Here is a 12,547-nt window from a genome sequence, read left to right on the forward strand (position 1 = left end):
TCCTCCTCCAAACACTGTATACATAAAGTCATGGAGAAGGAATGCTAAACTTGCAGTGTTTCTGGTGGGTTGCCACATTCATTTGCAGACTCTGTGTTCTTGAAAAATGCCGTCAAAAGTCTGCACACAGTTCTTGTTATGGCCATTTTTTTTTCATATCCAAACTTAAACTACAGATCCATTTACACAGGAGAAGGAAAGCTGTAGGATTTTCAAGAGGTTAGTTCCAAAACCCCTTCCAGTGTCTTGGTCTGTACAAGGATGCATGCTGGTATGTGTGTGTGTCTGCATTCAGAAGACAGACAGCAGAGGTGAAGAGAAGGAATACACGTTTGGGCTTTCTTCCCAGTTAATGTCAGTCAGCATCACTGCATTGTGTATTTGTGTCTATTTATACCCACTGAGGAGCTACAGTTACGGCTTTATGCAGGAAACTAAACCTAAGAGCTATTAACAAGCCTAAGCAGTTGAATTCAATGCTCAGGGGCAGGGGGGGACAGTTCTGGTACTAACTGGAGGAGGACTAGACTTGAGAAATAGTAACAGGAGACAATTTTCACCTTATTATTCATGTTATGGAAACCAAGCCTTTTTAAATATGCCTCATGATAGAAGCCACAAAATGTTATTAATGTAGGAAGAGCCTTTCTGGGACTTACAGCAGCTTTCAGTCCTGGAAAGGCAAAAATACACACAGACCTCTCTATTTTTCTTGCAGACAGCTCCAGATCAGAAACTCCTGACACCAAACTTGCCAAAATTGTTCAGACATGCTCAAAATCACAAATAGAAATGAATTGTAGCCCCAGAAATGAGAGGGGTCAGAAGCTACTAACCAGGAATCTAATTTTGTAACCGGAACCTTTATCTCTTTTACAGGTAATTTAGTTCCTGGATAAACCTCATGCTCAGCATCCCCTAGAGAGGGGTGAGAGACAGGAATCCTGCATGGTGAAACTAAGGCAGGCAGCTGTGAAATGACTTCTTGCAGTCACACTGTGGGTCAGGAGCAGGACTGCAAAGGGAATCTGCATCTCCTGGATCCCAAGGGCACAGAAATGCTGAAACGGAGATTAAGCACTGCCTGCAGGAAGGAGCTGGAGTGAGGTAAAAGGCCTGACCTGTCATCAGTTTGCTCTCCCATGCCTCACTCCAGAGCAGCAAAAAAGCAGATTACAAGAGGGTAGAATCCTTCCCATCCCTCCCAGCTGGGGCTGAGGCTGATGTTTCTTCTCATCATCCGGCAAAGCCCATTGCCCGGCTGTGGTGGCCTCTGCTCTGGAGCTCAGATGCAGGGTGGAGAAGGTGAAGACAGGATTCCTGCATCTCCAAGCAAGGAGACAGCTTCCAATTTAAAGGGAAAAAAAGCACAGAGGGAGCTCTGCGGTCCCATCCCCAGGAGCAACTGCTCCAGCCAGAGCTGCTTCCCACCATAGTGTTGTTTTATAATCACACCTAAGCTGCAAACAGTGATCCCTGTGCTACATCTCTGTCCCTCTAAGCCTGTTGCAGGGGAGCCTGGTAAGGGTTTGTCTGAATCTGGACTCAGCATGAAACCCTCTGCAAGGCACAGAGGGACAAAAGCTTTCTTCAGGAGCTCACTTCCAGATCTCAGTCTCAGTCTAGTTATTATTCACAACAGCTTTGCCTGGAAATGACTACACACATGAGCAAAAGGTACCAGACTCTGAGGATGAGCATGCAAGCAAACTTCCAGGACAAAAACTCTGTCTGTCCTGCTCTTTTTGGGAGAGGCTGGAAAGGCACAGGAGCCCTTTTCTCACTGTTGTCCAATAAGTATGGAACTAAACCACGCAGGACCTAATGCAACTCCCAGGCATGAAATTTCCTTTAATATATGGCCTCTTATATTCACCTTTTCAGCAGTCTGATTTCTAAGTGGTGCACAGAGTTTGTAAATGGTCAGTGGGTCTCTATGAGCACTTTACAGATGGGAAAATTACACCCAACCAACAGCAAGCTGCTGGATGCTACCCATTGATTACTCATTTGTTACAACACAGGCCCCTTTCTACCACTTATAAATAAAAAACATGCTATAAAATGTAACTCTCTTGGAAAGCATGGAAGTGCATGGAGATGAAATTCTTTCCCAGACGTGGAGGTGATCTGTATTTACTGTAAACATTATCCCACATGTATATTTGGAAATGAAACAAGGGTTCCAGGCAGAGCTTCTCTGCAGTTGGAGGTTAACTCCTGTGCCAAGGCTTGCTCTAGCCCCACTGTCACAGAAAACCCCAACTTTCTTTGGATCACTCTGTACGTGTTACAGACAGGGTGGGGGAAAGGTTCATTTGCACAGACATCTGATGAGGCTTACTCACAAGTGTTACTCACCAGCCACTTGCTTTTGGGGAAGGAGAAGTTCAAGCCCCCTTCTTTGCTCAGACCCAAGGAACAGCCGCAAATTACCTTCAAGTGAAAGGGCTGGGTTTGATTCAAGCCCATGTACCCTGCGGTTTGTATAAAGAAGCAACATCAGTTGGAAGGAATTTCTCTCAGCTGAAAGTCAGGAAACACATTTATGACTCTCAAATGGTCTAGGTATTTCTCAGTAAGCACAAAGATAGTTCTCCAGAGTGAGGAGCAGGGGGAATCCTTCCTTGCTGTCAGGTGTTGGCTATATGACTAGCAAACACTGTTCAGCAAACCACCCTGACCGTGTGCACAACCTCAAACAGCATAACCCATCTGTAGCAGAAGGCTAAACCATGCCTCAGTGAATTAAGATCCGAGGGAGTAAATTCTCTGTGAAGGAGTTACTAAGGAGTTGCTAACTATAGTTTGCTATATATGTTGTACTGACTGTGTTTTTTTCATTCGTGTAAATGAGAAAAGGAGGCATTTGGCATTTTTAGGGAGGGTATGGAAACCCCTTTTTCAGGAATGGCCCTACCTGCCTTTCTTTTCTGCCTGCCTTTTCTGATGCTCAGCATAAGCGAGGGGTCAGAAGTCTGACTTGTAGATTTCACCAGCATCCCATTCCCTTTATGTGGGCTTGCTATTCCCAGTCAGGCTTTTGTATTCGAAACTCATATTCCAGGCAAACAAAACCAGACACTGCCAATTTGAAGTTTGAAGCTTGCCCCATTCTAAGAGAGGCTCAACAGGAAACTCATCTTGCTTCAAGCTGAAGTTTAGGAGGTCCTGCTGACATTAAAGAATGCCTGGATCTAGATTCAGCTCAGTCCTATCTGTGCAAGAACATCTGCAAACACAAAGCTGAAGCCTGAGGGCACTTGTATGACAGCCTCTTCTCCTGGGCTTCCCAACCCAATCCCATAGCTTTGAGAGAATGAGGATCCAGTTAGCCTCTAGAGTATAACAGGTTGTCCTAGTGGCTGTCAGTATAGAGCAGCATAGAGAGTTCTGTAAATGAAAAATTATTTAAACCACATTTTAACTAAAAAATACAAAAGAAAGGGAAAGACCATTTAAAATATTCCTCCCTTGCTATATAGACTCTGTTTCCTATTAAAGGCAACTGTATGCGGCATTTCTGCTTCCTGTTGTGTAATATGGAATGTTAAAATCCCAATAGCACTTAAGAAGTTATTAGAAACTCCAGAGAGTTTTCTATTCCCAAGAAATCTCTCCCAGTGAGAAGCAGGAAAAGTTCCTGTTGAATTTACAGCAAATACCTCAGACCCTATGTAATATTTATGGTCTTCCTCTCATCTTATCCAGGCTGGTTTGCTGTTTTGCTGCTGTGAAAGAAAAGCCTGTTTCAATGGTTAAAGGCTGTGACGTTCACTTTGAAGCATACTGAAGAGGATATGATAGCCACAGGAAATGTTCCAGTCTCACTGGAGTACCTCAGAGAGGTATTTGGCCAAATGAGAATTCTCTAATCTGATTCCCAGGAAAAAAAAATCACAGTAAGTTAATGAAGAAAGAGAAAGAAATGCGACGTATCTGCATTCATGGATTGCCAGATCAGGATTCCAGGAAAGCCAGAGGAAAAATTCCCATTTGCTTTCATGGGAATAGGATTTTGACCCCAAAGAACTCCATTCAGACATAGTTATGCTATATTCTTAAACACTGTGAAAATTAGGTGGTGTCCATTTGCATTAAAAAGAAGTCACTGCACGATATGATGTGGATGTGTATTTGTATGGTCACAGGCTACAGATACTATAGCTTTTCTTGTTAGCAGATCTATGAAATGTCTCATAGGGGCAGTGAAACAATCTAGTAGTGTTGTCCACCACTTCATTCCTGAGTCAAAAAGCCAAGATGCCACCTCCAAATTGCTGGTTCAGTATTGCTCCACATATAAAAGTGCCTGAGCTGTAACAACTGCAGAATAAATTTCTTCTCAAAAGTTATTCTAACTTTGCTGCCAGCTGAAGAAATGAACTTACAGTGGAAACAGTTGAGTATTCAAACCTGTTGGAGAGAGAGGAGATAAAGGAAGGATGCTTCCTTTGGGTTGAGCTTGGTACAATATAGAAATGATAAATAGATGATGTATGTGTACTGACAGCTCCTTTAGTGAACATTTCTGCAGTCCTATTTACAGCCTAAACTTTCAGAATAGAGGTTAGGGCTAAAAGTCTATGTTTACCATGATTCATATGTGCTAAGCACTCAAAAACTTTCACTGGTCCTTAGGGAAGATGCTGGGTGCACAATGCTTTTTAAAATGTAGGCATTTTCTGAGGAGTTGTGAAGCTTGTAACCAGAAACAGCATGTCCCAGTGGTGCTGAAGGCATCAGTCATGTTGAAAGGTGAGAAAATGGGACATGGCACCTGGATGAAAGGGATGAAGTGAGCAAAGAAGCAGCCAAGGGGCTAAAGATGAATCCTGGCTGTGAAGTCTGCTAGATGGTAGCATCAACTCTGAAAGGGAACAGCCTGAGCTTGAGTCATAGCAAGGTGGTCCGAGCAAAGTCCTGGAAAACACTGCCAAGATTAACCTGCTCTGTTCTCTGTGGATGAGCGACACAACCCAACAGGTCACAACCCTGTCTCCTGCTGTCTCCACAAACAGAGAGAAGATTATGTGGGAAAGAGAAACCCGCATTAGCTGTATCCTTAAGGGCAAATCATAGTTCAGTATACAAAAAGTCCTAGGAACAAGAAACAGCAGGGGTGCTAAGCCTACATGTTCATTTTTAGTCTCCTTTGCGTATTCACACGTACACAGGAAGAGAGCTTATTGCACCAAATAAACCACAACTCTACTTTAGACATGGACAAGTAGTCCCAAACGAGTTGAAGGTGATGTTGCAGGGAAAGAAAGAAAAATTTAGTATGATGTCTCAAGAGACATATAGAGTGGAGAAGATGCGAAGCCCTTCATCCAGAAAGCAAACTGATGGAATAACCATAGAACAAGAAGAAATAGTAGCTGTTCCACACTGAAAAGCAGAGATACTGAGGGAACAGGTAAAAAGATTAAAGTTGGTGTCTGGTTTTATTTAACAACCTCATTAATTCCTTGAGAATAAAAAGGAATGAGTACATTCACATCTGAAATGACTTTGAAACATGCAGCCAACATCCGTGTTGCACTGAACACTTCGAAATATGAGGAGGAAACAGTGAAACAAGACTCAGTTTAGGGTAGTGATGGGAGGGAGGAAAGGTGAAAAGCCAGGGGGGGAGAGTGATCCAAAATGCAGATATTCAGTGGAAGAAATACAATCTGAAAGTGGGGATTGGAGTGGAGGTTATCATCTGAGACACAGATTTGTAAAACAGTAAGTGAAGATGGTTATAATTCATTTGTATGTAACTGCTGTGTGCGTTAGAAATGGAACATCTCTGGCAAAGGGATCACCAGTGAGACTAGGTGGAAATTACTGGTGATTCCAACCCTGAAGGGAAAAAAGAACTCCAGCAGGTATAATAGGAATAATTAAGGGATAAATGCATATGATTATATGACACATTGAAATAGTTACATTTAGAAAATCCTTAAGAAAAGGTAAAGTTACCCTTTGAGAGCTGTGATATCACTGCTCTAAGAACATTCACAAGCCCCCACTAGACACTGGGTATTTGTTCAGGAAAATATCCCAAATCTCAGCCTTTCATAATCCTAGTAAGAGACCTAGGTTGTGGGACAATGCAATCACAGTGCAGAGATACAGTCATCAAGGTACTGAATCAGCTCTCTGGTATGCAGGCCTCATCTTTAGCCAGGCTATATGCCTGCTTACCTATTAACTAGGTTTTAAGATTGCATCTGTGAGTTTACTCCTTTGGTGACATGGGGTGAAGCTGAGTTTAAGGAGAAATTGTCCGTCTCTGCATATGAGATCTTCTGACTTGTTTATGTTTTTCTTTCCTGGGGTGATTTTGCTGCTCATGGCTGTCAGTTACAGTCAGAGCATGCAGTGAGATGGAACTGATGAAAATGATGTTTGGGATATTCACTGGAATATCAGAGCACTTCAGTCTAGCAGCCCAATTGATGTATGCAAAGATGAAGCACTTGAAGAACAAGAGCTTAATGCAGGAAGTGAGTCTGCATGGAAGAAAGCAAAGACTGGCCTGGTTCACATCACCAGCGAATCCTGCACCCCTGGGAATCTTGGATTTATCCAACACTCTCCATGGAAGCAGGATCTGAGCTGGGGTCTGGGCTGTGTCGGCAGCAGACATCACATGGTTCAGGCCATTTAGCCAACATGGTGTAAGAGAGCTATCTTTCAAGCAAGATGCTTGGAAATTTCTTCTGGGACTAATGGATTGAGAGTTAGTCAGAGAAGTGCTGAATTCAACATAAATTCCTCTCACCACCTCATTACCTCCCAGCCATTCTGCCTCTTGTTTGTTTAAATGGAGCTCCTGAAGACAGAGGATGTTCATTAGGAGCCTGGTATGATAAACATAACACTTGTATATTTGCCTAATTTGATACATCTGATGAGCCAGAACTTCATAAATGCAAACTGCTACCAAAATTACTTAGACTTGTTGTTTTCTGTCTTCCTCAGTATATTCTATGGGCTGGTCTCATGACATTCTCCTTTGTGCAAGGTTTTTTGTCTATCTGAACTTTCTTATCCAGTAGAAGCCTCCAAGCTGGGCTCCTCTCAGGCACTTTACACATATTATTTCACTGCTTCAGGGGAATGGTTCAAATTATTATTTTCCAGCTGAGATGAAAAGACTAATTCATTCAAGACCACTTTTTCACATGTGACAATGTAGATTCCTTTGTGGCGCTCAAGGAGATAAAATGTATGCAAAGTGCCATGGGAAAACCAGGGAGCTAAAAGCAAGCATTTGGACACAGGAAACATTTGGTGCTCTGCAAGTAGTGTGAAGTTGTGTGCTTTCAAATGTATCCTGTGTACTCTTCGGGGATAACCTGATTGTCAACTTGGGATGATGGGAGAGAATACAATATACTAGACACTGAGTAGGAATAATGATTGACAGATACAAACCTGAGCTGAAATCCTTTGCTGATACTAACCAAATGAAGCCAACAGCACTAGTCAATGCCAAGAAATTGGCTGCTAATCCTGTGGCCAAGCAGCATGACCACCCTCAAAGCTGCTCCAGCAGGGAGGATCAGTGCTATGTCACGAAGGTCAGGAAGTGATGTTAATCCTTTGCCTTGAAAATCAGCCACCTGTGTCTCTTGCCAGTCATTGTTGAGCCAAGCAACTTAGGCCCTGGGGTGATGTGAACCTCCTGTCTTCAGCTGTCTGCCCTGGAGGGAATATGGAGAGGTGACCTCCTACCTTCAGCCTTCCACTCAGGATGGGATACATTCAGGAGAGGGAAGATTGAAACAGCATCTTTTAGTGGGCCAGAGCAGGGCTGGGAGGCCATGGCTTTGAGAAAGGCAGATCTCTGCTCTGGTGTTTGTGCCAGGGATGATCTCACCTCTAGCTCATTGGAAACCAGGCTTAGGTGCTTCTGATCTTTCCTGGAACAGACAAACTGGACAGTGAGGCCTGGAGCTGGTCACATGCCAGGAGGCTCTGGATGTCATCATCCATGCGTCATCATGCAGGGCTTACAGCTGCAGAACCTGCTTCATGGCTGTAATCCCAGAGAAGAGGTTCAGGGCAGCTGAGAGAGATGCCAGGTAGGTGCCTACAGTTAAATGCAGTGAGTGTAGGTCTTAATGACAGCCCAGCAGATCAAAAGCAAGCAGCTGGGGCTCTGAGCAATACATGACCCTTTCTTCTCCTGCTGGCAAAGTGTGGCCGATGCTTAGGGCTGCCCTGCCAGCACTGACCTCCATGTCCTGGACACTGATGCAAGCATACCTCATTGCCATGGCCCCAAATAGCAGTGAGGAAAGCAAGCTGCCCTGGAGGGCACAAGAGAGATCATCCACAAAAGCATGTTTGGCAAACAGCAAATCAGTGTAGGCAGTGGGATGTCATGGCACAAGGGGAAACATATTTGGAAGGGTGAATCTAGGTTTATTTCCATCCACCACTCACGAAAGAAAAAAAGGCGGACCATTTCATGGCTGTAATCATGATATCTGACAAGTAGCTAAGATTCACGTACAAAGTAATCTTATGAATTAAATAGCTTTGTTCTGGTGCACTTAATTTAAAGCACTTGATGTGTTTTAACACATTCTAACAGATTGCACTTAATAATGTCTAAAGAATAAGGGTTTCCAATCCCCACAGAGAAGAAAAGTCATACCAGCTATAAGCTGTGAAAACTCATCTCCTTCAGCCAGTTCTTATGGAGAAGAAACAATTCCTGTGCCTTAGGAACCAATGCAGCCAAAGGAACTTGAATTGCAATGCACCAAATACCTGGATGAATGTTTTGTAAATCAACTCACGGGTGATTTGAGGAGTCACAGTAACAGCAAGGAAGAGTTAAATGCAATAAAAATCGCGTTCTGCCCACACAGCTTATTAAGGGCCTCAGGAAAGGAGAGAAAAATAGAGGGAAGAAAAAAGACAAGAAGGAATCAGTTTGCAAAATATGATTGTTTTTGAAACCTTTGCCTAGCAACAGCCCAACAAATGCTGTAAGGATGGCTTTATTTCATATTCCCATTGCAATACCACAGAGTGTTTCGACACTAGCCAGCTCTCACTCTGAAACCCACCCTGGTGACCTCAGCTGCCCTGCTCTGATACTTGGGCATCCCACAGCTTCTATCACATCCCCTTCTCAAGCTGACTGCAGCGCTGCCTGGCCATGGGGGAGCAGAGTTCCATCTGTTTCCGCTTGCCTACGTTGCAACAACCTATTCTCCCCAGTTGCTCTTGCTTGGCACAATGGAAGAAAACAACTTGATGTGCCAATTTCCTTCCCTCTGCTCCTGGTGTCACGCTGATGCTGCCCACCTCTGCACACTTGCCTCTGCTTGACCTTTCTTTCCCAACAGGCTGTCTGAGCTTGCCGGTGAAGAAGCCAAAGTTAGGTCAAGTTTTTACGCCCTTTCTTGTTGGACGCAGGAAAGAAATCAAAGCCCAGGTAAAATCTCTTCCCCATGGAGTGCTGTTTACTTTTCCCATCGTCAGGCTTTGGGAACATGGCTTTGCTTTTCATTTGGGAACATGGCTTTGCTTTTCAGAGCAGACTCATAAATTTGAGTCCAACAGCAGAAACATATCAGGAAATTTAAACGAAGTCCACTGGAGCTGCTCGGAAAAGAAAGGCATCAATCTCTCAGAAATTTAGCCTGAAATGAGTTTCAGTTCCATTTGTATCCCTGCTTTCCTATGGAGCTCAGATGCTGAGAGCATAACCGGTGGCCACGCTGTGAGAAGCAGACAGTTGTGTGCATGGTAGAGAGATATAGGATAGCATACCACTTCCCCAACTGCTTATGTTGCTACTGAGATAGGTATACCAGCATGTTCAAAAATGGGGTGGATTTAGGTGCCCCTGCCTCTTGCAGCTGCAAGGCACAACTCAACAATGGAATCTGAAGAAAACCTCAGACTCTTGGATCGCCTGCTAAGCTCTGTGCTCAGCAGGAGTTGTGAGAGGCAGTGTCTTGGGAGAACAGCCAGCTCTCAGAGCTCCTGCTGAGCTCTGAACTCCAAGGAAACTGCAGTCCGGCAGTCTACATCCAAACATATCTCTCCTGTCTGCTTTCTTCTTTCCTTTGCCAATAGAACAGTGAGTCTCATCATAGGCACCAAGGGTAGAATCATAGAATCCCAGACTGATTTGTGTTAGAAGGGACCTGAAAGCTCATCCAGTTCCAACCCCCTGCCATAGGCAGGGACACCTTCCAATAAACCAGGTTGCTCCAAGCCCACTCCAACCTGGCCTTTGGTAGGAACAATTCAGCCCTTAAGCATCAGTGCTTCCTGCTTTGGTGCCTCACTGCCCCATTGGTTAACAGGGACAGTAGCTCACCACTATCTTGCAGGGGTACTGTACAGCCAGCAGTTTAAACACTGGGTATTCTGGTGATAGACACATCAATGAATGTTAGATAAAGACGCCACTGGAGACAAACTCCTAGCAGGAAGCATTTTGTGGGTCATCTCCTAATGTGCCCCATCAGCCAAGAAACAGCACGTGCCCAAGCAATGGCTGATGTGTCCGGAACAAAAGCTCAGCAAGGCAGACATGAACATGAACTTGCTCATTAGCTTACACACATTTGAAGCAAAAGCAGCTCAGCAGCTGTCATCGGGTGGCCAAAACTTCCTTTTATGAGCCCAGTTGCATGGAGTTGGGACTGCAAATTGCCACCTCTGTTCTCCAGGTCCAGGTCCTGGAGACTTGGTTCCACAGTAACTGGAAGCAGATCTATGTACTTGCATCATGGATGCAACCTTCATCACAGCAGCTCACACAATCACATTTCCATCAACTGGATGTATATGAGTATACATATACTGAGTATATGAGATGGAATTTCACCTGGCTTCATGCTTTGTCCTAGCTGTCAGAAATCAGACACTTCCTAACTTAGCATAACATTTGCTAATGCAGAGTTCACCCAGTTGCACTTTTTAGAACATTTTTGAGGTAGAAAAGTGACTTTACATGGGATTGTCTTGTTTTGCATCATGCTGCCACCATGGTTTGATCTAATGCTAGGAACCCAAGAGCTGGACTTACCATACCACTGAATCATGGTCTTCATGTCCCTATCACAAATCAGAGGCAGAGGGGACAATAGCTAATTAGTTACTATCTGCAAAGCACCCTGAAGCCCACAGAGAAGCATGGCAGTAAGTGACACGTGTTACTTCTTATTCTCGGAGTTAACAGTCCTTTACTTTGCAGTGTATCTTTGACTGAAGCTATCATACTCTTCCTACCTCCCCAACTCCCAACCACAGAGAGTTACAATACAGAGTACATCTGTTTCCTGTTTCATAAACTGCAATTGCACATTTCCAACAGGCACTCTCATCTGAGATTCACAGGCAAGCAGTTTTATTTACAAGAAGTATGTGTTCCTGAACCTGTCTCCTTCGCATTGTACAGCCTGCTGAAAATGAATAGCAGAATACAGCAGAAATGACTTTCTGGTTTTTGGAGAAGTTTGCATCATCCCCTTTTTCTCTCACTGCTATTAAAAGTAAATAGGTATCTGAGACATCCAGGTATATTTAACAGAAATAAATAATTTACACAATATAGACAGAAAAGACATGCAGCAGCTATTTAAACCTGCCATAAATATTCCTTAATAAGCTATTACTAATATTGTTCTTTGTCGTGAGAACCTGTGGGCTGAGTAACAGTATCATTGCTCCACTGAAGCGAGGCCAGTGAGTAAAATCTTGGCCAAAAGAAAGTAGTGGTCAGAAGGTCCCAGTAACTTGGCTACAGGCTACATCACACACTTCAGCAGAAATCTCTCATGAGCATCATCTTTCACCAATCTGGAAGTGAAAGGAAATGTAAAAACCAAACACCCTTTATGTATACTATTGTAAATGATGACTTTGGGATGAGACTTGGGGTTTTGTATACCAGTGTAACAAGTCACCACTCTTGCCTACTGAGCCCCAGCAGTTTACTGTCAAGTAGAGAAGCAGCATGGTCCCATTCCTGAAGACTTTGGCCCAGTTCCTCTCCATCCCAGGTGGGGAGGCTGTGAGCACACCCTGACAGTGTCTGCACCTCACCTGATGAGTGGTAATTTATTAAGCTGCTGAAAAACAGTTCTGCATCTGGGCCCATCAGCTGTCATGCGCTTGATGAAGTTACCCTTATCTGAGAGAATCAGCCAACACGGTGGGATCCAGGCAGCACCTTCAGGAACGGACACACTTTTTAACACACTGCACACAGAGGCAGGGCAGGTTTTGCAAAATACACCTATTCAGGTCTGTCCAAGATGCTCTAGGACAAAGCCTGAGCACCCCACAGTTTAGGCTGTATATCACCTTCTGACAGAGGGGAGATACAGATGAGCTCTTAGGCAGAAGTTCTTCCCTGTGAGGGTGCTGAGGCGCTGGCACAGGGTGCCCTGGGAAGCTGTGGCTGCTCCATCCCTGGCAGTGTTCAAGGCCAGGTTGGACTCAGGGGCTTGGAGCAACGTGGTCTAGTGGAAGGTGTCCCTGCCCATGGCAGGGGTTGGAACTGGATGAGCTTTAA

The 12,547-nt window shown here is 44.3% G+C and overlaps 1 protein-coding gene and 1 long non-coding RNA gene across 2 annotated transcripts in view; both read right to left on the reverse strand.

The window, feature by feature from the left end:
- The window catches only part of UBE2F (ubiquitin conjugating enzyme E2 F (putative)), a 358,305-nt gene that overhangs the window by 171,025 nt on the left and 174,733 nt on the right, over positions 1-12,547 (reverse strand). The gene's annotated exons all lie outside the window — the stretch shown is intronic.
- Positions 845-8,345, reverse strand: LOC133268003 (uncharacterized). Its single transcript, XR_009742936.1, has 3 exons — positions 7,432-8,345; positions 2,358-2,477; positions 845-1,080 (listed from the first exon to the last, which is right to left on the reverse strand). It is a non-coding gene; the product is annotated as an uncharacterized LOC133268003 (long non-coding RNA).

The sequence above is a fragment of the Pezoporus flaviventris genome, unplaced genomic scaffold (genome assembly GCF_033815535.1).
Source record: "Pezoporus flaviventris isolate CSIRO_AGI_PZ_B2104156 unplaced genomic scaffold, CSIRO_AGI_Pfla_v1 ptg000001l, whole genome shotgun sequence".
Lineage (NCBI taxonomy): Eukaryota > Metazoa > Chordata > Aves > Psittaciformes > Psittacidae > Pezoporus > Pezoporus flaviventris.